At 38.7% G+C, this 26,577-nt stretch overlaps 1 pseudogene; it reads right to left on the bottom strand.

Moving 5' to 3' along the window:
* Positions 1–13,643: 13,643 nt before the first annotated feature.
* On the bottom strand, positions 13,644–25,667 carry LOC109562401 (fatty acid-binding protein, heart pseudogene; annotated as a pseudogene).
* Positions 25,668–26,577: the final 910 nt, after the last annotated feature.

Genomic DNA, 26,577 nt, shown 5'->3' on the forward strand with positions numbered 1-26,577 from the left:
AGAGCTATAACTTAATTTTAAAAAGCAGCTTTTTTTGATAGGTTTGGATATATACATCACAACACTAGGGCTTCAATTTGAACATTTAATCTATAATTTATAAACATTTATAAATATTGTACTTGAAAGGAAAAATAGTCTCTTTTTTTCCTTTGTGAATAGATGTTATTTTGAATCACAAGTTCAACATATCTCTCAGGATTCTACCTCAAAACTATGTAGAAAATGCTTGCCTTTCTTGGAAATATACTTGAATTAATTCCAGCTGAATATTTTAGATATGACTTATTTTGAAAATATGTAACACTTGGATAGTATAGGCAGTACTTCGTTATGAATCTTTGTCAAAATATGACATATTTTGCAAATAAAATCAAGCAGTAAAGAATTAAGGGATAACTAAATGATGAGGATAATAAAAATCTAAAGTGTAAATTATAAAATTATTGTTTATTCAGTGATTTGAATAATGTGGTAAATGCTAATGAGTATTCTCAAATTTACCAGTAAGTATAATTAAATGCAATATTATTTAAGCTTATGTATCCTTTTGAAATCTGGTAGTTTTGCCACCGTTTGTATGGAGGTTTAGATAACCTGAATGGTTTTCACATAATGTCAAAAGTTTAAAGCAGACAAAAATAAACCAAGAAATTTTAGAAATAGCCATTTCTAGTGGTCTTATCACCTAAGATGAATTAAATAGCAACTGATACACACATGAGTTAAAAATTAATGCATGGAAGGAAGACCTGAAGGAATTACACAGTAAGACACTGAGTGACAAGGATAGAAAATATAAAATACAAGATAGAAAATATAAAAGAGAGACTAAAATATAGATAGAATAAATAGGTCTGTCATAATTGAGGAAAAGAGAGACTGTAAAAGACAGTATCAAAGAAACAATAGCAGACCATTTTCTGAAAACAGTCAAAAAACATTTCACTAATACAGAAAGCTCAAAGTTTAAAAAGAAAGGTAAATAAAAGTAAACCCACATCCACAATAATGTAGTGATATTTCAGCACACCACAGACAAAGAGAATATCTCAAATACAGTGGAAGGTAAAAACAGATTACCTACTGAGGAATGATAATTACATTAACATAAGATCGTTTTTAAAACAATGGATACTACTATGGAAAAGAACAATAACTTTAAAAATCCTGAGCGAAAGTAATTCTCAGCTTGTTTTTTCTGTCTTTGCTAATAGTTTAACTTTCAAGAATGAGGGTCAAGACTTTTTTTTTTTTAAACAAACAAAAGCTTAGAGAAGTTACCAGCACAGAGATTCATAAAGGGGATTAAAAAAAAAAAAAAACACAAAGAACTTCAAGAAGAAAAGTGAACCCAGAAAAAAGTCCTACATGCAGGAAGAAATGATGGGCAAAGACACTGGCAACCATGTAGATGAATGTGAAGTAACTTTGTCCCTATAATGTAATGAGGATGCAGCACAGTAAAAGTATATCTTGCAGATCTCTAATACAGAGGAGCTTAATTGACTGAGAGCTCTGGTTTCTACATTCTGAAATCCATCACCCAAGCTCACTTTTCCCATGCACTTTTCCCAACCAATTACAGTGCACAGAGATACTAAGGCAAGCCTGTTCCTGGGAAATACAGGATTCCTTTCAAAAGGATCTTTCACTTGAAGACTCCTACAGCACTTAGAATGCCACAGCCCAAACAACTTCCCCTTTCTCCTTTGTTTAGGGTAATACTTGCTTTAGGGCCTGGCTTTTCCAGCCTCTCTCCACTTTTTCCAAGAGAGGTTTCCCAATAAAATCCTCACTCATTTAATCCTGCTTCTTGAGGATTTGAACTAACACAATAATATTGTCTAATTTGTTGGGTTAACAACAAAGTCAGTTAAGCCGAGAAAAAAATAAACAGACATGAGTCATGTATAGAACAAATGCAAAATGATAGATATAAATTTAAGCATATCCATACACTACCCAAAGTAAGTGGATTAAACTTTTTATCAAAAAGCAAAGGTTGTCAAACCTGATGGCAAAAATTAAATTATATGCCTTCTGAAAGGTACATTTTATTATTTTTATTATTTTATCTTTCCATTTTTTTCTATTTTCTTGAAAGGAAGTTACCACATAAATAGCAATGTGTAAGCCATGGATTCATTTCCAAAATAAATAAGATTTCATAGAAGACTGACTTTTAATATGTGTGATTCTAAGAAAACATAGGTTAACACTATTAAACGGGTACTTTTACTTTCATAAAAAGCAATATTCAAATTATGTACCTTTTAGCAACCTGTTGTTTTTTTCAGCCATTTATCCTTTTTTATCGTTTTTAATATTATTTTTAATTTTTTATGCAATTTAAAAATTTACTTTACATTTACAGTTATTACAAAATATTGGCTAGATTCCCCATGTTGTACAAAGCATCCTTGAGTCTGTCTTATACCCAGTAGCTTGCACTCTCCATTCCCTTACCTGTATATTGCTCCTCCTTCCCCTCCCCATGGCAACCACTAGTTTGTTTTTATATCTGTGAGTCTGCTTCTTTTTTGTTAAACTCATGAGTTTGTTGTATTTTTTAGATTTCATATGTAAATAATATCATACAGTATTTGTCTTTTTCTGTCTGACTTATTTCACTTTAGCATAATACCCTCCAAGTCCATCTACATTGCTGCAAATGACAAAATTTCGTTCTCTTTTTATGGCTAATAGTATTCCACGGTGTATATATACCACACAAAATACATTTTAGATGAAAAGATGTACACATATTGAAAACAAAATGATGCAGAATATATACAATGTAAACATGAAGCATATGAGAACTAGAATTGCTGTAGTCATACTGGATAAATAAAATTTAATTTAAGGAATATTTCTAGAGACAAAGAGGGACATTTCATAATGTTAAAAAAGTCATTACATTAGATGGATATAACAATTAAAAATTAATATGTATCTGACAATAGAGTGCTTGAGAGTACATGAAGCCAAAAGCCAGCTTAAAGAAGAAATAAGCAGTTCAGCAGTTATATGTACACCTATCTCTTCCCTGATATCTCAGTTGGTAAAGAATCCACCTGCAATGCAGGAGACACTGGTTCAATTCCTGGTCAGGAAGATTCCCTGGAGAAGGGATAGGCTACCCAGTCCAGTATTCTTGGGCTTCCCTTGTGTCTCAGCTGGTAAAGAACCTGCCTATAATATGAGAGACCTGGGTTTGATCCCTATAATTTTAAAATGTAAAATAATTTTAAATTATTGTCACTATAATTTTAAAATATAAAATCTTTTTTCTTATTTTGTTCAGATTTTTAAAATATAAAGTAATTAAGCTATTCTAAATAAGTTTAAATTCACCCTCTTCAATCTCTTCTCCTTTTTTCCCTCCTCAGAGACAACCTCTATGAAGAATTTAGGTTCATAATTTTCCTACATGTGCATGTGGCCTGAAACCTAAGCCTAATTTTTTAGTGCATGTAAATATCATACTGTACACATCTTTTTGCAGCCATTTATTTTACGTAAATTATCCCCTATGCTATTATGTATAGATCAATTTCATTCATATAACAGCACTGAATAAATATATTTTCTTTGTCTACTGATGAAAAAATAACCCTCTTCATTAAATAAGTGTTACCAAGTAAAACTTAGAGAAGCTTTAACAAAATGATTGCTTGTGTTTTTGAAAAGGCACTCTAATCTCCTTTCAAACATGTCTTACAAGCATATCTTTTAAATAACCTTTTGAAGATTGCTGACATGTGATGAAAACGTCTGCTCTCCCCTCCCTGTGGAATATTAGGAGATCTACCTGTATGTCACAAAGCTTCTGGAACCCAAGAAAAGTTTTGGACAGGTTTTTTAAGGAAGTTTAATGCCATTCTTTGTAAATGATAAAGTTTTATTTAAAATTCTTAATCTGTGGTTCTTCTTGTCCAACATTATTCTGTGGTCAATTAACATTACATTTCCCCCAGCACTTTGCTATTACAAAAATGATGCATAGTGCATATTTTTTCATTTTATTATTTTTTTAACTTTACAATATTGTATTGGTTTTGCCATATATCAACATGAATCTGCCACAGGTATACATGTGTTCCCCATCCTGAACCCTCCTCCCTCCTCCCTCCCTGTATGTATGGCTGAGGTGAGTCCTGATTGCTGCGTGTGGGCTTTCTCTAGTTGTGGCCAGTGGAGACTCCTCTCTAGTTGCAGTGCGCAGGCTTGCTTCTTGCTGCGGTGGCTTCGCTAGTTGCTGAGCATGGGCTCTAGGGTACGCAGGCTTCAGTAGTTACAGCACACAGGCTTAGTTGCCCTGAAGCATGTGGAATCTCCCCAGACCAATCACTGAATCTGTGTCCCTGAAGTAGCAGGTGGATTCTTAACTGCTGGACCACCAGGAAGTCACATAGTGCATATTTTTATGTCTCTTTGGACAGAGTTTTTGTGTAAGAAACTGAAAGTTTCTATAGAAAAAAATACTTGGAAGGTGAACGTTGGGTTAGAAGTATTTTGGGGTTCCTCTAAATACTGCCAAATTGCTCAACTATTGTGTCTGTTCTAATTTGTCCCATTTTCTATATAAGATTTCCATTTCCTCAACACTCTTGTCAGCAGCTGGCATTGGCAAACATTTAACCTGGTTGTTGAAAGTGGCATCTTTGCTGCTTTCATTTACATTTTACATGGTTATTTGTGATATTATTCTCTTTTCTGTTGGAGAAGGAAATGGCAACCCACTCCAGTGCTCTTGCCTGGAGAATCCCAGGGACAGGGGAGCCTGGTGGGCTGCCGTCTATGGGGTCGCACAGAGTCGGACACGACTGAAGTGACTTAGCAGCAGCAGTAACTTCTCCCCTGGAGAAGGAAATGGCAACCCACTCCAGTATTCTTACCTGGAGAATCCCATGGACGGAGGAGCCTGATAGGCTATAGTCCACGGGGTCGCAAAGAGTTGGACACGACTGAGTGACTTTTTACTTTACTTTACTCTCTTTTCTGTACCCTTAATCTGCATCGGTTCAGTTCAGTTCAGTTGCTCAGTCGTGTCCGAATCTTTGCGATCCCATGAATTGCAGCACGCCAGGCCTCCCTGTCCATCACCAACTCCCGGAGTTCACTCAGACTCACGTCCATGGAGTCAGTGATGCCATCCAGCCATCTCATCCTCTGTCATCCCCTTCTCCTCCTGCCCCCAACCCCTCCCAGCATCAGAGTCTTTTCCAATGAGTCAACTCTTCGCATGAGGTGGCCAAAGTACTGGAGTTTCAGCTTCAGCATCATTCCCTCCAAAGAAATCCCAGGGCTGATCTCCTTCAGAATGGACTGGTTGGATCTCCTTGCAGTCCAAGGGACTCTCAAGAGTCTTATCCAACACCACAGTTCAAAAGCATCAATTCTTCAGCACTCAGCCTTCTTCACAGTCCAACTCTCACATCTATACATGACCAGGAAAAACCATAGCCTTGACTAGACGGATCTTTGTTGGCAAAGTAATGTCTCTGCTTTTGAATATGCTATCTCGGTTGGACATAACTTTCCTTCCAAGGAGTAAGTGTCTTTTAATTTCATGGCTGCAGCCACCATCTGCAGTGATTTTTGAGCTCAGTCACATGAATAACACACTATTTCAATTTCTTTAACTTTAAATAACTTAAATAATACATTTTGATATTAGTAGAAGTCTATGTTTTTTCTATCATGCAACACTGCCTTGATATTCTACTTTTTACTTTTACTTAGCTCTTTCCAGTGTCTTTGTAAAATCTTTTAAGCTTCTGATGGTGAAGGAATGTTTATTAGGCCCCATCTGTATACTGTATATGGGTTCATTTCTGTTACAGCTTTCTTAGCACTTACTAGGGTGTGATACATATAGCAGGTAAATGAATGAATGGATAAACTAGCAGATCTCTGCCTCAGTCTGTCAATGGGTGAGTGAAAGATCTCATTAGGCATGGCCTTATTTGATGCAGTAACTCATACCATCTATTTCACCAACACGTGGCATCTACAATAATAGGTCCTCTGTTAGCTTTATCAGAGTTCCTGGGAGTAGTGCTATTAAAGCTGGCCCCTGCTTTAGTTTCTAGAACATTAGTCCACTGGGTCTTCCTGCCCGGAGTCAAGAGAGTATCACTGATGAGCTAGGACAGAAGGGGACCATCTCTGAGTGATACATAGAGCTGGGTATGTGCTCCTTGTACCTTGCCTAATGAACGCAGTTAAAAATGAATAATAATAGTGATAGGAGTGTAGAGAAAGCTAGACTCAGAAGCAATAACAATAAATGACAATATTTATTATAATAGTGTTATCATTTACCTTGCTCTTTTTTTTTTACTAGGGGATTTAATCTTTTAGCCTTGAGCATTATCTTTTTTTAACTGCTGAAATGATTTGCCCAAGGATACACAAATGAACCAGTAACTCAATTTTAATGAAACGCAGATCTGTCTACAAATCCTGACCTTCACAGTTTCTCCAGTTCCAAACCCCACTTGGAAAGGTACAGCATGCTTTATATAGCTAATTTAAATAGTGGTAAATAGCCCTGAATTTGATACATCAAATTTCTTCATCTTTTTAATCATGACAGCCATGTGGCATCACTAGGGCTTTCAAAATACTACAAGGACTTAATGATTACACCTACTTAATTCTAGAAGTTTATAGCTCTTTGTTATATGTTTTACTCTTGCTCCCAAGTCTACTTTGTGGGAAAAGGAAGTTCTGGGTGGATTTACTTCTTGATATCTTCTTTTATTAATAATATCTATGGTGAGCTGGAGGCAGAGTTGTTCTAACCTAATCAAATCAGTTCAGTTCAGTTGCTCAGTCATGTCTGACTCTTTGCGACCCCATGAACCACAGCATGCCAGGCCTCCCTGTCCATCACCAACTCCCGGAGTCCACCCAAACCCATGTCCATTGAGTTGATGATGCCATCCAGCCATCTCATCCTCCGTTGTCCCCTCATCCTCCTGCCCTCAATCTTTCCCAGAATCAGGGTCTTTTCTAATGAGTCAAGTCTTCACATCAGGTAGCCAAAGTATTGGAGTTTCAGCTTCAACATCAGCCCTTCCAATGAACACCTAGGACTGATCTTCTTTAGGTTGGACTGGTTGGATCTCCTTGCAGTCCAAGGGACTCTCAAGAGTCTTCTCCAACACCACAGTTCAGAAGCGTCAATTCTTCGGTGCTCAGCTTTCTTTATAGTCCAACTCTCTCATCCATACATGACCATAGCCTTGACTAGACGGACCTTTCTTGGCAAAGTAATGTCTCTGCTTTTTAATATGCTGTCTAGGTTGGTCATAACTTTCCTTCCAAGGAGTAAGCATCGTTTAATTTCATGGCTGCAATCACCATCTGCAGTGATTTTGGAGCCCAGAAAAATAAAGTCATAGTTTTAGTTTAAAGAATTTTCTAGTTGTATGGACTTTTATTAAAAGGGAAATGGCAACCCACTCCAGTATTCTTGCCTGGAGAATCCCATGGACAGAGGAGCCTGGTGGGCTACAGTCCATGGGGTCATGAAGAGTCGGACACAAATGAGCGAGTTACACACACAGAGCAAGGCAGATGTTGCAGTAAAAATTTTCTTTCTGCCTTAAGTAGTGGTCTCTTAGGAAACAGAATTTTGTATTATTGAGCAAAACTGCTGAGGAGGGACTCACAATTTTCATGGGGTAGGTGGAGTCCCTGGTAGTGGAGGGATGACTTTCATCCAGAACAATGAGAAAACAACAGTAGAATCTAAGGAGAGTCCAGGGGAAATCTCATTCTGGATTCTGAACTGCAGCCCAATGTGGTGAGACAGTGCAATTTCAGAGGTACCTCTGAAGTCTAAGATGTGCTTTTGGAGAAACTTCCTTCCTTTCTCTGAATAACAAAATATTGTATATGATGCAATGTGTGTGTGTGTTTGTGTGTGTGTGCTCAGTCACTAGGTTGTGACTGACTCTTTGTGACCTTATGGACTGTAGCCTGCCAGGCTCCTCTGTCCATGTAGACAAGAATACTGGAGTGGGGTCTCATTTCCTACTCCAAGGGATCTTCCCAACCCAAGGATTGAACCTGTATCGCCTGTCTCTCCAAAACTGGCAGTTGGGCTCTTTACCACTGAGCCACCTTGGAGGCCTATATGATGGGATTAGAAGTCATTTTAAATAAATGCTACAAAGAGATTTGCTAGAAGAATGCAAAGATAGTAATAATTCATCCTTGGGAATATTACCCAGAAGATGTAGCGATCTTCTCACAACATTTTCATATTCAAAAAGCAGTGATAAGTTTGAATCATCACTTTGCTTGAAACTGTCTCAGAATCACAGATTCCCTATCTGTTGGGATATACATGATTTTGGATTTCTGTACTATGATAAAAGGAAGTTAAAATGTAAAAACAAAAGGAAAAGATATCCCCTTGTACTAAGATTCATTCTTACACAAATAACCTTAATTATACCAATAACTCAAGACTCTTAGGCCAATGACAATTAACTTAATAACTACTTTAATTAACTGAACAATTTAAATGTGCCTATACATAAATTTTACAAAATATACACATCCTATAATTTAGAGGTTAAGTTTTATTTAAGAGGCTGATTAGTGTAATTTATTTTTTAGTATCAGCATTCCAATAGAATATACTTTACAATGCATCCAAAGTTCATTTATACCTAATGCTTCATCATTTCTAAACGGTTTTCATTCTGAGTATACCTGTGTCTTGAACACACTATTTGTGGGAGCAAAAAAGAAAACTCCACTTAAAAATCTGTTATCTATACTTTAATTTTAGTTAGCATTTTAGAATTTATAAAGCACTTACTATATATCGTTTTCATGGAATCCTTTCACTAATATAATTGTTAGAATTTATTCAATCTTTTATCCACAATAGCTTTTCCCAGGGTCATATGGCCACAAATTGGAGAATTCAAGGAGGAAACAAAATACATCTTTTGGCTCCTGGTTCTTCCAAAATATATTATTTTTAGTAAAGATTCTAGAATTCTTATACATTAATTCAGCAGGCAAAACTTTTTTGGGAAACATTTCTGCATTTCCTCTATCTCTTCTTGAGTATTAAAGATTCAGGAGGCATCTACAAATTCAGAGCTAAGAAAGTATATGTTTTAAAGATTTAATAGATTTTAAGAATTGCAGATTGTTCTTTGTGGCAGAGAAAACGATAATGTAAAAAACTAGCATTTTTCTTTTTAGTTCAGTGAGTGAAATGAAGACGTGGATCATTTTGCTAAATACTATGCCTAAAACTCAGCTGTAGGGCATATTTGCAGACTGTCAGAAAGAACACATTTCACATCTCAAACTTATCATTTTTGCCATTGTTGAAAACTACAAATACTCAAAACTCTTTGTAGCACTCTAGTCATCATCATTAATATACACTTTGTGCATTTTTGTATACTCTGTTGCCTGTCATGAAAATAAAAGCCCAAAAGACTTTAGAAAGTGACCTTGTGTCTATTTTCTGTTGCTGAGTATAACCAATTGCCCCAAATTAAAACACCAGTGAGTTGTCTCATGGTTTCTGTAGATCAGAAATCTCTGACAGACACAACTCTGCTCAGGAGCCCATGAGGCTGACATGAAGGTGCTGGCCAGTGCATGGGTCTCATTTGCAGTTTGAGAGTACTCTTCCTGGCTCATTTAGGCATTATCAGAATGCAGTTCCTTGTGATTATATGAGAGAGGCCCTACTTCTCTTGCTCGCTGTTGGCTGGGGTTGCTCATAGCTCTTAGAGGCCACCCTCAGGTCCTACCCTCATCCAAAGGCAATTTAAGACATGGTTATCCAATGAAGAGATCTCTGATGCTTCTGATAGCTTTTAAAAGTCTCATCTGATTAGTTCACCCTGGGAGGTGGGGGAAGATTCCAATTTGATTCACTTAAATCAGCTGAGAATAATTATATCTGCAAAATATGTTTTGCCACATAATGCAACATAATCATGGAAGTAATATTTTATTGTGTTTACAGGTCCTGATGACATTTCAAGAGGAGGGATTTACATAGCTGTGTACTCCAAGGAGCAGGAATCTTATGGGCCACTTTAGAAACCTACCCATCACAGACCTATAGTCTCAAGTTTATCCATTAAAAAGGATATTATCCTTTATTTAAACATTTTTATTTTTGAACAGTTGGTGCTGTTCTCCTGGTTAGAGAATTCTGAGTGTTCTTGGGAATGTTGCCTTCCTTATGGAAAGACACTGATGACACTGATATCTCTGTGTCATCCTGCAATGTTTTTCCCTTCCTCCCTTTATTCTGGGTGTAGGAAGTGTATATAGTAGTGATGGCCAATCAGTGTTTCATATCCCCTTAATAGTGATTTATTTAGAGGCACATGACAAGAGGTTACCAGTTAGAGTGGTTTCTGAAAGTTTGGGTAGAAATAGTAGAAATAAGTTATCTCTTTCCCCTGAAATTTTTGGATGTGGAATGAGATAATATGTGTGTGAGTAGCGTCTGTGTGCTTGTCTGGTTGGCAGGTGTGGAGTGGGTGGCGGTGGTGACAGTTTTAGCCACTTGCTTCAAGTCTTCTTTAAAATGTTCGTATTCACGGATTTAAAGTACACATTTTATGATGAAAGTATTAATTAACTTTCATATAAAATTTCCATTGTCTTTCTTTTAAATTTATAAATGTTTAATTTGGCACTTTCTTGGATTGGGTTCCTTGGGAAGCAGTCTGCAGAGATGCACACAGATTTGGAGAGAAGGGCTCTCGGCAACAGTATCTGTGAGTGAATGTTAGTCAAGATTGTCCTTCACATGTGACCAGAACAGCACCAAGGCATGCTCCAGGGAGTTATCTGGGTGTCAGTTTAAACAGTCGCTCACAAGCACATTCACAAGCAAAACAAAGATTTTTGTTTTGTTATGTCTATCCACATGCCTTTTTCTCAGACTTCTCTGTCTTTTTCATTCCATGCCCCATCCAACCAGCCAAGTCACTTGTTGTTGCTCATGAAACCATACATATCACAACCTTGGGACATGTTCTGCACAAAGCAGACGTCTGAGTGCACACTGAAGCTCTGCCCATTAGGAGGAATTTCATTTTAGTTGTTTGCAAGGTCATCTATGAGTGAGATGCAGGAGCTGGTAATTTTCAGCTTGTACACATATACTGAGCCATGAATCATGAATCCATGAGGGAGGAATTTCTGGTATTTCTAATTCACCTAATGAAATTGATCACTTTCTTTGTGTTTCCAAGGTCATCTGAGCAGCATGGTAGCACAGTCTCCTAAGGTCCTTGCAGAGTATAAAACCTTGTGTCGTAGGATGCATGTGGGCTAAGTTGCTTCAGTCTTGTCTGAGTCTTCGCCACCCCAGGGATTGTAGTCTGCAAAGCTTCTGTGTCCATGGAATTCTTCAGGCAGGAATACTGGAGTGGGTTACCATTTCCTTCTCCAGGGACTCTTCCTTCTCCAGGAATTGAACCTGTGTCTCTTGAGTCTCCTGCATTGGCAGGCAGGTTCTTTACCACTAGTGCCACCTGGGAACAGTGTGTCATAGGATAGTGCTCCCATGTTAATAGTTTCTTCCTTATCCAACTTTATGTTCCACACCCCCTGGCTCCCTTTTCTGTCATCTGGAGATACAGGTCTACATGTACTTTCCCAGATTCTGCTAATGCATGTGGTATGTGATCCACATATTGGGTAGTCTGCTTCAAAAATGCTTTGGTCCTGAAGGGGATCGGAATTGTTTACCAATCACTGCACCTTCAACAGGCATCCTTTTATGGCAGGGTCATCTTTCACTGACAGTTATTTTTCTGCCTAATGGAGCACATTCATATAATAATAATAATAGCTGCCATTTATTTGCCATATGATATATCCAGCAATTTATGAATGATTAATTTTTATACATATGCTTCAAGTTATGTTATAATTTTATAAATATAGAAACTAAATTTTAGTGAATTTCAATCCTTTACTCATGGCTATACACATAGCTAGTATTTAAACTGAGGTTAAAATCACTCGAAAACTCGTACTTCTTTTTTTTATTCAAATTTTATTGAAGTATAATTGATTTATAGTTATATATTATGGGGTACAGCTAAGTGATTCAGTTATACATATTCTTTTTCATGTTCTTTTCCATTATGATTTGTCAAAGGATATTAAATATCCTGTGGTATATGGTAGAACCTTGCAAAACTCATACTTTTATGCTATGCATTGCTTAACTTAAAGAACTTCATCTTTTTCTTTTGGCCATGCTGTGCAGTTTGTGAGAGCTTAGTTCCCTGATCAGGGATTGAATGTAGGCCACTGGCAGGGAAAATGCTGAATCCTAACCAACTTGACTTCCAGGAATTTCCTGAAATTCATCTTTAAAAATTTTTGTTTATCTATTTTATTTATTTGGCTGTGGTGGGTCTTAGTTGTGGAATGTGAACTCTTATTTGCAGCTTGTGGGATCAAGTTCCTTGACCAGGCATGGAACCCAGGCCCACTGCATTGGGAGCTCAGAGTCTTAGCCGCTGGATCACAAGTTCAAGTTCCCTGAACTTCTTCTTTTTAAAATAAATTAATTCTGGGCCTGGTTTTCAATTATCAGGGCAGTAAGAAACACAATGTAAGTTTAGATTTGGGGGCTTCTCTCTCTTACGACTCTGTAAGACTTGAACTGGGGCAAGCGGAGATGAGCAAGTGACCTGGTTAACACCCATACTATCTTTGTCATTACCATTTTGAGTTCTGTTGCATGATGCTTTTACACATGTTGGTCTTCTGTTGTTTTTCTGGCAGGAGTGTTCTGGGCCTGCTCAGAGATCTCCATTGTAGTGGTTCTTCTGGCTCACACAAGACCTGATGCTTCTCTACAGGCCTAGACCCTAGAGGCCAACGTCAGCTATTCCTCTCCATCTCCCCTTTGGGACTCTGTGTGCAGCAGGAACATAAATCTCCTCTGCTTGCCAAAAATCCAACCCTATCTAGCTCTAGGTCTGAGGGATGCTCATCCTCTCATTTCTTCCAGGTTGCTTTCTTTCCCTTCATCTCTCCTCTTCCCTTTTAAATGACATTCAGCCCTATTGCTTCATTAAAGGTTTTAGAAAACAGAAGTCATTAATTCTCTCCTGGAGCAAGAGAAATTCTTACATGCTAGCACTGAAAAATCTTGATTCTTTTCTTCAGGGGGAAAAGATAAAAATATACCAAAATCACTTCCAGTCTTTTGAATTTTGTGCATCAATGAGAACAGAACAGTAAAAAAAGATTAATATCTCAAATTATCCTGCCACAGTTACAATACCTTGAAATTTGGTAATCATATTAACTGACATCTGTTCAGTGCATAGAAGGTACCAGGCACAAGTGCTTTCTGTTTTGCTTGTTTTTTGTTTTTTGACTTTGGCTTTGGTTTATTGATATCAGAGCACCCTTTGAATGTAGTTAAAAAACAAAAACATACACAATGAGAATGAAATTGGATCCAGGCTGCTGCCACCTGATCCCAGGAGAATTCCTCCAATCAAGCTGATTTGTACAAAATGCAAGAGGAGAAAAATGAGGCAATCTGGTGCTGAGTCAAGGAGGAATCAACTGGCAGAAGAGCAGTTGAAGGAGTGGGCAGGTCACAACTCTTTCTTGTAAGTGTGAGTGCAAACTGCACCACCCTGGGTGGGTGTCAGGATGGGCATCCCATCACCTGTTTCCTGCACTAGTGTCTTCTCTTGTCCGTTCCACTTCTGCACATGAACAAGTTTGCCTCCGTCCAGCACGTCACAGTGGATTTGACCTTCCTGTCATCTGCTGTTGTCTCACCAAACTCCATTCCCAGCTTAAAGCAGATCTCTGTGTTCTTGAAGATGCTTTGTGTTTTTATGGTGATTGTGTCTCCATTCACTTCAGTGATGTGGTAGGTTGGTCATGGTGGCCACCTGCCTGGTAGCAAAATCCACACTGAGTGACTTCAGACAGTCATTGAAATTCTTGCCATCCAGTAACTTCCAGATGCCCATGAAGGTGTCCACCAGAGGGAGGCTGGGCAAGGCTGAGAAAGAGACAACAGAGTAGCATGCAAAGACTCTGGGATGGCCCAGGGACTGTTCTAAGGTTGTTTATTTTCTTACTTCATTTTTTCTTACAACAACACATGAAGCAGATACTTCCATTATACCCATTCTATACATGAGGACGCTGAGGTTTGAAAGGTTAGGTAACCTGTGCTAAATTACTGAGCTACTGACTGGTAGACTGAGAGTTAAACCTCAGGCAATTGATTCAAGCATTTCTGCTTACAAACATTGTGGTATTTGCCTTTCATATTAAACACAGCAACTAGAATCAGATAGTTTGCTGATTTGAAAAGAAGCAGTTTGCAGCTTTTGTTTGGCTTTTGTTTTTTTAAATGGAAGTATAGTTGGTTTACAATGTTGTGTTAATTTCTGGCATACAGCAAAGTCATTGACATATATGTAAATTATATAATATTAAATATTCTTTTTCAGATTTTTCCCATTTTAGGTTATTATAAGATATTGAATATAGTTCCTGTGCTATACAGTAGGACCTTGTTGTTAAGAAGTGTTTTTGAGTATAAATATGAAGCATTTTAGATGTGGCTCAAAAATTGAGAATTGACTCCTTCCTTGCTTGAGTTTGGACTGGACACTTAGAAGTGTTCTAATCACTCAGCTAGACAAATGTATTTCAACTTTATGTTTTAACCTTCCACTGGTAACTTTGTAAAACAAATCTTGCTTCACTATAGTATTTGCTACAAGGTTTGTAGAGAAAAAGTAGAGATTATCTATCTATATATATCTACATGCATATCTATCTGTCCATCTGTCACTATAAATTATTTCAGTGAAATTATTTTAGCCATTGGCAACCTAGTTCTTTCTCTATTACTGAAGTCATTATAAGCTAAGTAAAAATACTTGATGAAAATCACAGACTCTTGTTCTCAAAATTCTTTTCAGAATTGACCAAAACTACCACATTAAAACAAGCAAAACATTAAAGCAAAAAAAGACCAGGAGCTGACTGTGGCTCAGATCATGAACTCCTTTGCCAAATTCAGACTTAAATTGAAGAAAGTAGGGAAAACCACTAGACCATTCAGATATGATCTAAATCAAATCCCTTATGATTATACAGTGGAAGTGAGAAATAGATTTAGGGGACTAGATCTGATCAGCAGTATGCCTGATTAACTATGGATGGAGGTTTGTGACATTGTAAAGGAGACAGGGATCAAGACCATCCCCAAGAAAAAGAAATGTAAAAAAAGCAAATGGCTGTCTGAGGAGGCCTTACAAATAGCTGTGAAAAGAAGGGAAGTGAAAAGCAAAGGAGAAAAGGAAAGATATACCCATGTGAATGCAGAGTTCCAAAGAATAGCAAGGAGACATAAGAAAGCCTTCCTCAGCAATCAATGCAAAGAAATAGAGGAAAACGATAGAATCGGAAAGACTAGAGATCTCTTAAAGAAAAATAGAGATACCAAGGGAACATTTCATGCAAAGATGGGCTCGATAAAGGATAGAAATGGTATGGACCTAACAGAAGCAGAAGATATTAAGAAGAGGGGGCAAGAATACACAGAAGAACTGTACAAAAAAGATCTTCATGACCCAGAGAATCACAATGGTGTGATCACTCACCTAGAGCCAGACAAACTGGAATCTGAAGTCAAGTGGGCCTTAGGAAGCATCACTATGAACTAAGCTAGTAGAGGTGTTGGAATTCCAGTTGAGCTATTTCAAATCCTAAAAGATGATGCTGTGAAAGTGCAGCACTGAATATGCCAGCAAATTTGGAAAACTAAGCAATGGCCATAGGATTGGAAAAGGTCAGTTTTCATTCCAATCCCAAAGAAAGGCAATGCCAAAGAATGCTCAAACTACCACACAATTACACTCATCTCACACACTAGTAAAGTAATACTCAAAATTCTCCAAGCCAGGCTTCAGCAATATGTGAACTGTGAACTTCCAGATACTCAAGCTGGTTTTAGAAAAGGCAGAGGAACCACAGATCAAATTGCCAGGATTCATTGGATCATAGAAAAAGCAAGAGATTTCCAGAAAAACATCTATTTCTGCTTCATTGACTATGCCAAAGCCTTTGACTGTGTGGATCACAATAAACTGTGGAAAATTCTTCAAGAGATGGCAATACCAGACCACCTGACCTGCTTCTTGAGAAACCTGTATGCAAGTCAGGAAGCAACAGTTAGAACTGGACATGAAACAATAGACTGGATCCAAAGAGTGAAAGGAGTACTCCAAGGCTGTATATTGTTACCCTGCTTATTTAACTTATATGCAGAGTACATCATGAGAAACGCTGGGCTGGAAGAAGCACAAGCTACAGTCAAGATTGCCAGGAGAAATATCAATAACCTCATATATGCAGATGACACCTTGCTTATGGCAGAAAGTAAGGAAGAACTAAAGAGCCTCTTGATGAAAATGAAAGAGAGTGAAAAGGTTGGCTTAAAGCTCAACATCATGGCATCTGGTCCCATCAATTCATGGCAAATAGATGGGGAAACAGTGGAAACAGTGGCTGACTTTATTTTTCTGGGCTCCAAAATCACTGCAGATGGTGATTGCAGCCATGAAATTAAAAGGCGCTTACTCCATGGAAGGAAAGTCATGACCAACATAGACAGCATATTCAAAAGCAGACATTGCTTTGTCAACAAAGGTCTGTCTAGTCAAGGCTATGGTTTTTCCAGTGGTCATGTATGGATGTAAGAGTTGGACTATAAAGAAAGCTGAGCACTGAAGAATTAATGCTTTTGAACTGTGGTGTTGGAGAAGACTCTTGAGAGTCCCTTGGACTGCAAGGAGATCCAACCAGTCTATCCTAAAGGAGATCAGTCCTGGGTGTTCTTTGGAAGGACTGATGTTGAAGTTGAAACTCCAATACTTTGGCCACCTGATGTGAAGGGCTGACTCATTTGTAAGGACCCTGATGCTGGAAAAGATTGAGGGAAGGAGGAGAAGGGGATGACAGAGGATGAGATGGTTGGATGGCATCACTGACTCAATGGACATTAGTTTGGTTAAATTCTGGGAGTTGGTGATAGACAGGGAGGCCTGGTGTGCTGTGGTTCATGGGGTCACAGAGAGTTGCACAGGACTGAGCTACTGAACTGCACTGAACCACATTAAAAAAAAAAGTCAGAATCAGGAGTGACGTGTTATGTTCTTATTTGGCTTACAGTTTTGCAGTGGTTTCTTGGATAATTTCTGCTTCCCTTAAGGAAGGATAGATTATGAAGGAATAAAAGCACTAAAAGTTTTCTTAAGAACACATGTGTCAACATATACTATATGTAAATTGCCTGGCACAATGCTGGAACTCAATAAACATTAGTTAATTTCCATGCATTTCCTTAAAATGTGCTTCCCACTATGCTGTACACCAGAAATTAACACAATATAGCAAATCAACTATACTTCAATAAAAATAATTGAAAAAAAAGAAATAAAAGAGTTCTTGGGATTCAGAGAATTAAGACTTTGACTTTTCTGTTGGATCTTGTCATTTATATTCTTTCTTGCTTTTCCAGTCTTTGTCCAATAAGTGGTTTGCTGTCACCATGGTAGAGACTGTGTAAGGAGAAACTAATGTCTATAAAGTGATCTGTAGTACCTATTGAATTTTCTCCCATTATTTACCACTTCCACAGGTGATTGAAGGTTGTGAAGAATACACAGGGATTCTTCAAGGTTACTGGGATGTCATCCAGTCAGCTGCGAAGGTCTTTGTCTTTGTGTTTCTCTGACTTACTCTGGCTCTTTCTGTCACCTTATAGTTGGAAGCTTGTCTTAGTCTATCCATTAGCATAAAGGTGTGCAGAGTTAATGATGAGTAAACAATATACATTTTACGTGTTTTACAGGTAATTACCTTTCTTTTTCTTCTTAGGTAGAACAATCTGACTGTGCTTATAACTGTTATTTGAATACATTTTAAAAAATTGCTTTAGCCATTATTTCAAGCACTTGTAAAGTTGCCCCCTAAGAATCCAGCTAAAAGGTCTATGCATTTTGATTCATGGCAGTGCCTCTGGGCATTCTCCTGTTTGAGAAAAACATAAATACCTGCCAATGTGCAATGGGCAGTTTTGGAAAAGTAATGACCACTCTGTTCCAATCAGTCTTATGCAAGTCTACTGTTTAATTCTCTGATTGGAAACAATTGCATGCAGAAGACAGAGAAAATCCCTCTGGCATGAAAGGCTGCCTCCCAACACTGCCGCCCCATTCAGTAGATCACATTTGCACAAAAATAGTTTGACTTTCTCTGTATTATTCCTCCTTCTCTATAAGGGAAACAATACAGCACTGTGGTTCAGTCCTTACATGAAACTGGGCCAGATCATGCATTCTGTCTTTAAACTGTGTGTGTGTGTGTGGGTGGGTGGGTGCTAAGTTGGTTCAGTCATGTCCAACTCTTTGCAATCCCATGGACTGTTGCCCGCCATGCTCCTCTGTCCATGTGATTCTCCAGACAAGAATACTGTAGTGGGTTGCCATACCCTTCTCTAGGGAATCTTCCCAACCTAGGGATTGAAGCTGCAACTCTTATATCTCCTCTGTTGGCAGGCGGGTTCTTTACCACTAGTGCCATCTTGGAAGCCCCTTTTAATTGTGTGATACCAGTCACATTTCTTAAGTGTTTTGAGCTTCAGCTTCCTCATCTATTCAAGTCCTTAACTAAGTCATCTTACAAGTTAAATGACCAGCTCTATACACAGATGGACATACAGTAAACCATTGCATGGCCTAACTATTAAGACTCATTTTTCATTTTCATCTGCAAAATTGTTCTACAGTTGTCTCATGAGTGTTTTAAGTTCCACATTTGAATGTAAATCCCTATAGCTTCAAGTAGATGTTCAATATGGTCTATGTCCTTAGATGGGAAAGTTGATGAAAACAGGTAGGAAGGAAATTGTAGGTCTTGTGCTACAATTGTTTCTTCGCATAGTTGTGGTGGGTTATTTTGAGACACCCATATTCTCTTACCAGGTTGCTGCTACAGTTAAGGAAAAGTATTTGGAAGAATGGCTTTTGAGGTAGCAGTGCTGATCATAGTTATGGAATTTGATATTTTGTTTCTTGAGGCCAAGTTGTCTTTGGAGCCAGTTGGTTGAAACTAGAGCCCTGTTCTCATAAGATCCATACTCTGGTTAGTGATTGAACCACTGCTTTCTGAAAGCTGTCGCCTGCTGGGAGCCGGCATATTGCATATTGAGTGCATATTGCATATTGCATATTGAGTGCAGCACTTTCCACAGCATCATCTTTCAGGATCTGGAATAGCTCAACTGGAATTCTATCACTGCCGGGAGCCAGCATGAGGAACTCCGCCCATGGCAAAGGTCATGAGGAAGGAGGCTCGGCATATGCAGAGACGGGATCAAGCCTCAGGAGTTCCCCTGGAAATTCTCGAGCATCTACCCCCCAAACCAGAGTCTGCCTACTTTCTGCTTTGTGCTTTCACCTACACCTCTGACTTTATGGGGGGCTGTCCTCCACTACCTCTCTCTGAAAAAAGAGTTAGCTTATAGCTCCAGTTAATAATTCTTGGGTGTGATAGTGTTTCAACCTACAAACTCCTTTGGAAGTCCTCTAGCCTGCCTGAATAGGTTTTTCCGGCCACATGTGATTGTTCAGAGCCTCCCAACTGTGAGAGGCAGGAGATGTTCTAAACTGTCTAAACACAGATTCCTTTGAGTAGTTAAAAGATTGATTAGAAATTGTATTGGTTAAGGGTTTTTCACTTGTTGGGCCAATGTTTGCTGCTAAGTTTCCATATCCCTTACCTGCTGCTTCCCTGGCAGTGTATTGATTAATATGATTGGTGTAAGTAGTAGTTTTAATGTTTGTAACCTTGGACCCTTGAGTTAATTCTTTTTCTTGTTGTAGCCCACCACACCTTTGCCCTATAGGAATGCAACTTTAATGCTTTTGGAGGGTGGCGCCTGTCTAGTCACCTTTAGAGAAAAATAAGTTTTCTGAAGAAAGGGTCTTAAAATGTTAACAGGCCTCTGGGCCAGAAGATGATGCAAATCACCTAAACTTTTGCATACGATAAGTTTGCAGGAAGAAAGCCTGGCTTACTGCATGACTCTACCCCTTCCCCCATTATCCTCTATGCATAACTTAAGGTATAAAAACTTCTTTGGAAAGTAAAGTGTGGGCCTTGTTCATGGAAACTTGGTCTCCCCATGTCATTCTTTCTCTCACCTTCTGGCTGAATTATTCAGCCTTTTTTCTCCCCTGAATTTCCTCACTGAGCTATCCTTATTTCAGCCTCTTTTCTCCACTGAATTTCCTCACTGAGCTATCTTTATTCTATTACTCTTTATATCCTTAATTAACGTTTAATTAAGCAGTTGTTTCCTGATCCTCGCCGACGCCGTCCCCGCTTCGAATTCCCTGGATCCACCAGGGCTGGACCCCGGCAGTCGCCTTTGTTACAAGTTGAACTGCACGAAAAAAGAGCCAGAAAAGTCATTAGAGTTCATGAGTTCAGGGAGACCACAGAAGGGTTTTGACTGAGCTTTCTTCATTGTTCATGAATAGCTGCTGAGTTTTGAAGGCTTAGGATATTATGTGGTTTCTCAGACTGACTAAAGTTGGATGAATTATAATTTAAAATTAGCCAGAGGACAGGGTGACATTTTTTTCTTTTTTGATATTTTATTTTCAGTTTCAGTTTGTTTATTTCTAGATGAACTCCTTTAATCATATGGAAGGACTTGAATATTTTCTTTTTTTTTTTTTTTTTAATATAAGGAGAATAGAGGGGTCCAAAACCAAGAATGGTAAAAATATTCTCATGTCTTATTGATACTGACCAAAAAGCCAAAAAAAAAAAAACCAAGCCCCAAATGACCAATAAAAACAAATATTTACTGAATTATGACTCCCTAAGATTAAAAGGCAGTTCTTGCTTGTTTTATTCATATATATAGTATATATGTATGCATGCATGTTTAGTTACTCAGTTGTGTCCAACTCTTTGTGACCCAATGAACTGTAGCCTGCCAGGCTCCTCTGTCCATGGAATTCTCCAGGCAAGAATACTGGAGTGGGAAACCATTTCCTTCTCCAGGGGATCTTCCTGACCCAGGGTTCCAACGTGGTTTCCTGAATTGCAGGCAGATTCTTTACATCTGAGCCACCAGGGAAGCTCATATAATATATATAACATATAACATATATATATATATATGTATGTATGTATGTGTGTATATATATATATATATATATATATATAGTTGTTGTTATGAAGGTTCTCAGTCATGTCTGACTCTTTGCAAATCCATGGACTGTAGCCTGCCAGGCTCCTCCGTCCATGGGATTTTCCAGGCAAGAATACTGGAGTGGGTTGCCATTTCTTTCTCCAGAGGATCTTCCTGACCCAGGGATCAAACCTGGGTCTCCTGCTTTGTAGGCAGACACTTTTACCATCTGAGCCACCAGGGAAGTCATACACACACACACACACACACACACACACATATATATATGTACTTATATATAATATAATACACACATATTATATATATGACTTAAAGCAATGATTTGTACACAATGGGTGATCAGTAACTCATAGCTGTTGTTGTTACCTGTACTCTTACTGAATTCTCTCAGTATATCAGTTCAGTTCAGTTCCGTTCAGTCGCTCAGTTGTGTCTGACTCTTTGCATCCCCATGAATCGCAGCACGCCAGGCCTCCCTGTCCATCATCAACTCCCGGAGTTCACCCAGACTCACGTCCATCAAGTCAGTGATGCCATCCAGCCATCTCATCCTCTGTCGTCCCCTTCTCCTGCCCCCAATCCCTCCCAGCATCAGAGTCTTTTCCAATGAGTCAACTCTTCGCATGAGGTGGCCAAAATACTGGAGTTTCAGCTTTAGCATCATTCCTTCCAAAGAAATCCCAGGGCTGATCTCTCAGTATATACAGTGAGTTTAATTAAATGGAATATTATTTACTCCACTTAACAAATGTGAGCACTGAGAATGAGACAAGTTAAATAACTTGCATGCTCAAGAACTCTCACCGAGTAAACAGGCAGGATATATTGCAATGCAACCTCTATTATGGTTAAGTGCATGTTCTTACCTCCTACACTATACTTCCTCTCAGACCAGCATTTGAATTTGTGAAATTGTTCTAATCCAAGGTCTGATCCTCAGTTCTGTACACTCAAAAATATGATCTATCAGCACACCAAGAGTGGGTTTACTATCTAGGTTCACAGAGACCAGTGCATAATACAGAGAATTTATTTTTTAATTTGATGTGTGTAAGTTATTTTTTTCTATGGAAAGTTACAAAAGCCCAGACACAATACAAGCTGCCTTATGCCAAACAGAACAAACCAATATAAAAATCGCTGGCTTCTATAACTGGAAAGAACACTGCTGCCTTCAGAGACAGCTGGATTCAGATAGTAGATTAAGTAGTGTAGATATAACCTGTTGGCATTGTTTTCCTCTGCATTAGCTTTCTTCTCAGTCAAGTAAATATGGCAAAGTTGACTATGGAACTCCAGACTTACGTTCTCACCATTTAGCAACTATCATAAAGAACATGTTTCATTGCAAATATTTGCAAATAGTTCTAGTGGAAGCTTTGGGGCTGATTCTTATTGGTCTAGATTTTGTCTCTTACCATCACTCAACCAATCACAGAAACTTGGATTTGTCTAGGCCTGAGTCAAGATCCCCTGGAGAAGGAAATGGCAACCCACTCCAGTATTCTCCCCTGGGGAATCCCCATAGGCAGAGGAGCCTGGCAAGCTATAGTTCATGGGGTCACAAAGAGTCAGACACAACTGAGTTACTAACACACACACATACACACAAAGTCATGTTCCTAATTTTATGTCTGCAATGTTGAATCGTCCTTCCACAAGCATGGACTGAGGGAAATAAAAATGCTTTCATCAAAAGAAGTGTGATTGAATGCCAACTCGGCAAGAACAGGTTCCCATATAGTATGTCATACAATCTGAAATGCTTGGCATGAGTAGAGGATTTTTCCAGGTGAGAAGTTGTTCATGGAAAGCTAAATTGCAAAAAGAGGTTGTTCAGTGAGTATGGACCTGAACACAGATCCATAGTTGGTTTGAGGTTAAATTGTGTTGAGCTGTGATAGCTGAAAAGTCTCCATAATGAAGTCATGCTTGGAATAGATTTCAGGAAGGTGGAGTCTGTGGACCAGGGAAGAAATCCTCCTTGACTGCCATTAGTTGTGGGACTACTAGAGGTCTTTCACCTCTTTGTTCCACCAATTTCTGTACTCCACGCTGACTGTGTTAGTTAGTGTTCTCCAGAGAAACAAAACCAAGAGGTGTATATTTAAATTGGTAAATATAAAGAGAATTATTATAAAGAATTGACTCATGAGATTATGGAGGTTAAAAAGTCTCAAGCAGTGGCCACAGGACTGGAAAAGGTCAGTTTTCATTCCAATCCCAAAGAAAGGCAATGCCGAAGAATGCTCAACTGCTGCTGCTGCTGCTAAGTCGCTTTCAGTCGTGTCCGACTCTGTGCAACCCCATAGACGGCAGCCCACCAGGCTTCCCTGTCCCTGGGATTCTCCAGGCAAGAACACTGGAGTGGGTTGCCGTTTCCTTCTCCAGTGCACGAAAGTGAAAAGTGAAAGTGAAGTCTCTCAGTCGTGTCCGACCCTCAGCGACCCCATGGACTGCAGCCTTCCAGGCTCCTCCATCCATGGGATTTTCCAGGCAAGAGTACTGGAGTGGGGTGCCATTGCCTTCTCCGAAGAATGCTCAAACTACTGCACAATTGCACTCATCTCACACGCTAGTAAAGTAATGCTCAAAATTTTCCAAGCCAGGCTTCAGCAATATGTGAACTGTGAACTTCCAGATGTTTAAGCTGGTTTTAGAAAAGGCAGAGGAACCAGAGATCAAATTGACAACATCCACTGGATCATCGAGAAAGCAAGAGAGTTCCAGAAAAATATCTATTTCTGCTTTATTGATTATGCCAAAGCATTTTACTGTGTGGATCACAATAAACTGTGGAAAATTCTTCAACTTATATGCAGAGTACATCACGAGAAATGATGGGCTGGAAGAAGCACAAGCTGGAATCAAGATTGCTGTGAGAAGTGTCAATAACCTCAGATATGCAGATGACACCACCCTTATGGCAGAAGCCTCTTGATGAAAATGAAAGAGAGTGAAAAGGTTGACTTAAAGCTCAACATTCAGAAAATGAAGATCATGGCATCTGGTTCCATCACTTCATGGCAAATAGATAGGGAAACAGTGGAAACAATGGCTGACTTTATTTTTCTGGGCTCCAAAATCACTGCAGATGATGATTGCAGCTATGACATTAAAAGGCACTTACTCCTTGGAAGGAAAGTTATGACCAACATAGACAGCATATTAAAAAGCAGAGACATTGCTTTGTCAACAAAGGTCTGTCTAGTCAAGGCTATGGTTTTTCCAGTACTCATGTATGGATGTGAGAGTTGGACTATAAAGAAAGCTGAGTGCTGAAGAATTGATGCTTTTGAACTGTGGTGTTGGAGAAGACTCTTGAGAGTCCCTTGGACTGCAAGGAGATCCAACCAATCCATCCTAAAGGAGATCAGTCCTGGGTGTTCATTGGAAGGACTGATGTTGAAGCTGAAACTCCAATACTTTGGCCACCTGATGCAAAGAGCTGACTCATTTGAAAAGACCCCGAAGCTGGGAGGGATTAGGGGCAGGAGGAGAAGGGGACGATAGAGGATGAGATGATTGGATGGTATCTCCGACTCAATAGACATGAGTTTGAGTAAACTCCGGGAGTTGTTGATGGACAGGGAAGCCTGGCTTGCTGTGGTTCATGGGGTCACAAAGAGTTGGACATGTCTGAGTGACTGAACCGAACTGAACTGACACAGTCTCAAGATATGCAGGGTGAGTTGGCAAGGTAAGGACCTAGGGGAACCAATGATTTTGTTCCAATATGAGTCCTGACAGGTAGGAGAACCTATGGTGTAGTTCCCTTTGGAAGGCTGGCAGGTTCAAGACCCAAGATGAGCCAAAGATTCAGTTCAAATCCAAAGACAGGGAAAAGCGAATGTCCCAGTTTGAAAGCAGTCAAGTAGGAGAAGTTTCCCTTTCTTGGCAGAGTGTCAGCCTTTTTGTTGTATCCAAACTTTTAACTAATTGGTTGAGGCCGACTGATATTAAGGAAGGCAATCTGCTTTACTCAGTCTACCAATTTAAATATTAATTTTATCTAAAGACATTCTCAGAGAAACACCAAGAATAACATTTGACCAAATGTCTGGATATCTCATGGCTCAGTCATGTTAACATGTAAAATTAACCATCAGGCTAATCATTCTCCTTTTCTGCAAAGACACAGTAAAGAACAGGTTTCCATTTTACTAAATGTTGGTGATTGCTCACATCTCTTTCTAAGATTAGAAACAAGGCAACTTGTTTAAAATTTTGAATCTGTCTGCTCTTTAATAAAAATTTTACAAGTGAGCTCTTGGTTTACTTCCTCACGTGGCTCTCTGGCCTTTCTAATATTTAATTCATAGAATGCATTACCTGTTTCCAAGTTTTCAGAAGTCCTCATGGTAAAAACCATATTTAGTTTGTGCTAAATGAGATGATACATGCTGGGTAAACAGAGGCGTCATGTACAGTGAAGAGCTTCAAATCCAGTTAGTAGCCAAAATGGCTGCAAGTGGAATTATTGGTAAACGTGATTAAGTAAAATCTAACAAAATGGTTAAAATTTCATAAAAATAACAGGTGAGACCTATATATAGAAAACTATAAAACTCTGGTGAAAGAAATCAAAGAGGACACTAATAGATGGAGAAATATACCATGTTCATGGATTGGAAGAATCAATATAGTGAAAATGAGTATACTACCCAAAGCAATTTATAGATTCAACGCAATCCCTATCAAGCTACCAACAGTATTCTTCACAGAGCTAGAACAAATAATTTCACAATTTGTATGGAAATACAAAAAACCTCGAATAGCCAAAGCGATCTTGAGAAAGAAGAATGGAACTGGAGGAATCAACCTACCTGACTTCAGGCTCTACTACAAAGCCACAGTTATCAAGACAGTATGGTACTGGCACAAAGACAGAAATATTGATCAATGGAATAAAATAGAAAGCCCAGAGATAAATCCACGCACATATGGACACCTTATCTTCGACAAAGGAGGCAAGAATATACAATGGATTAAAGACAATCTCTTTAACAAGTGGTGCTGGGAAATCTGGTCAACCACTTGTAAAAGAATGAAACTGGACCACTTTCTAACACCATACACAAAAATAAACTCAAAATGGATTAAAGATCTAAACGTAAGACCAGAAACTATAAAACTCCTAGAGGAGAACATAGGCAAAACACTCTCCGACATACATCACAGCAGGATCCTCTATGACCCACCTCCCAGAATATTGGAAATAAAAGCAAAAATAAACAAATGGGACCTAATTAAACTTAAAAGCTTCTGCA

This window comes from Bos indicus, chromosome 1 (assembly GCF_029378745.1).
Source record: "Bos indicus isolate NIAB-ARS_2022 breed Sahiwal x Tharparkar chromosome 1, NIAB-ARS_B.indTharparkar_mat_pri_1.0, whole genome shotgun sequence".
Taxonomy (NCBI): Eukaryota; Metazoa; Chordata; class Mammalia; order Artiodactyla; family Bovidae; genus Bos; species Bos indicus.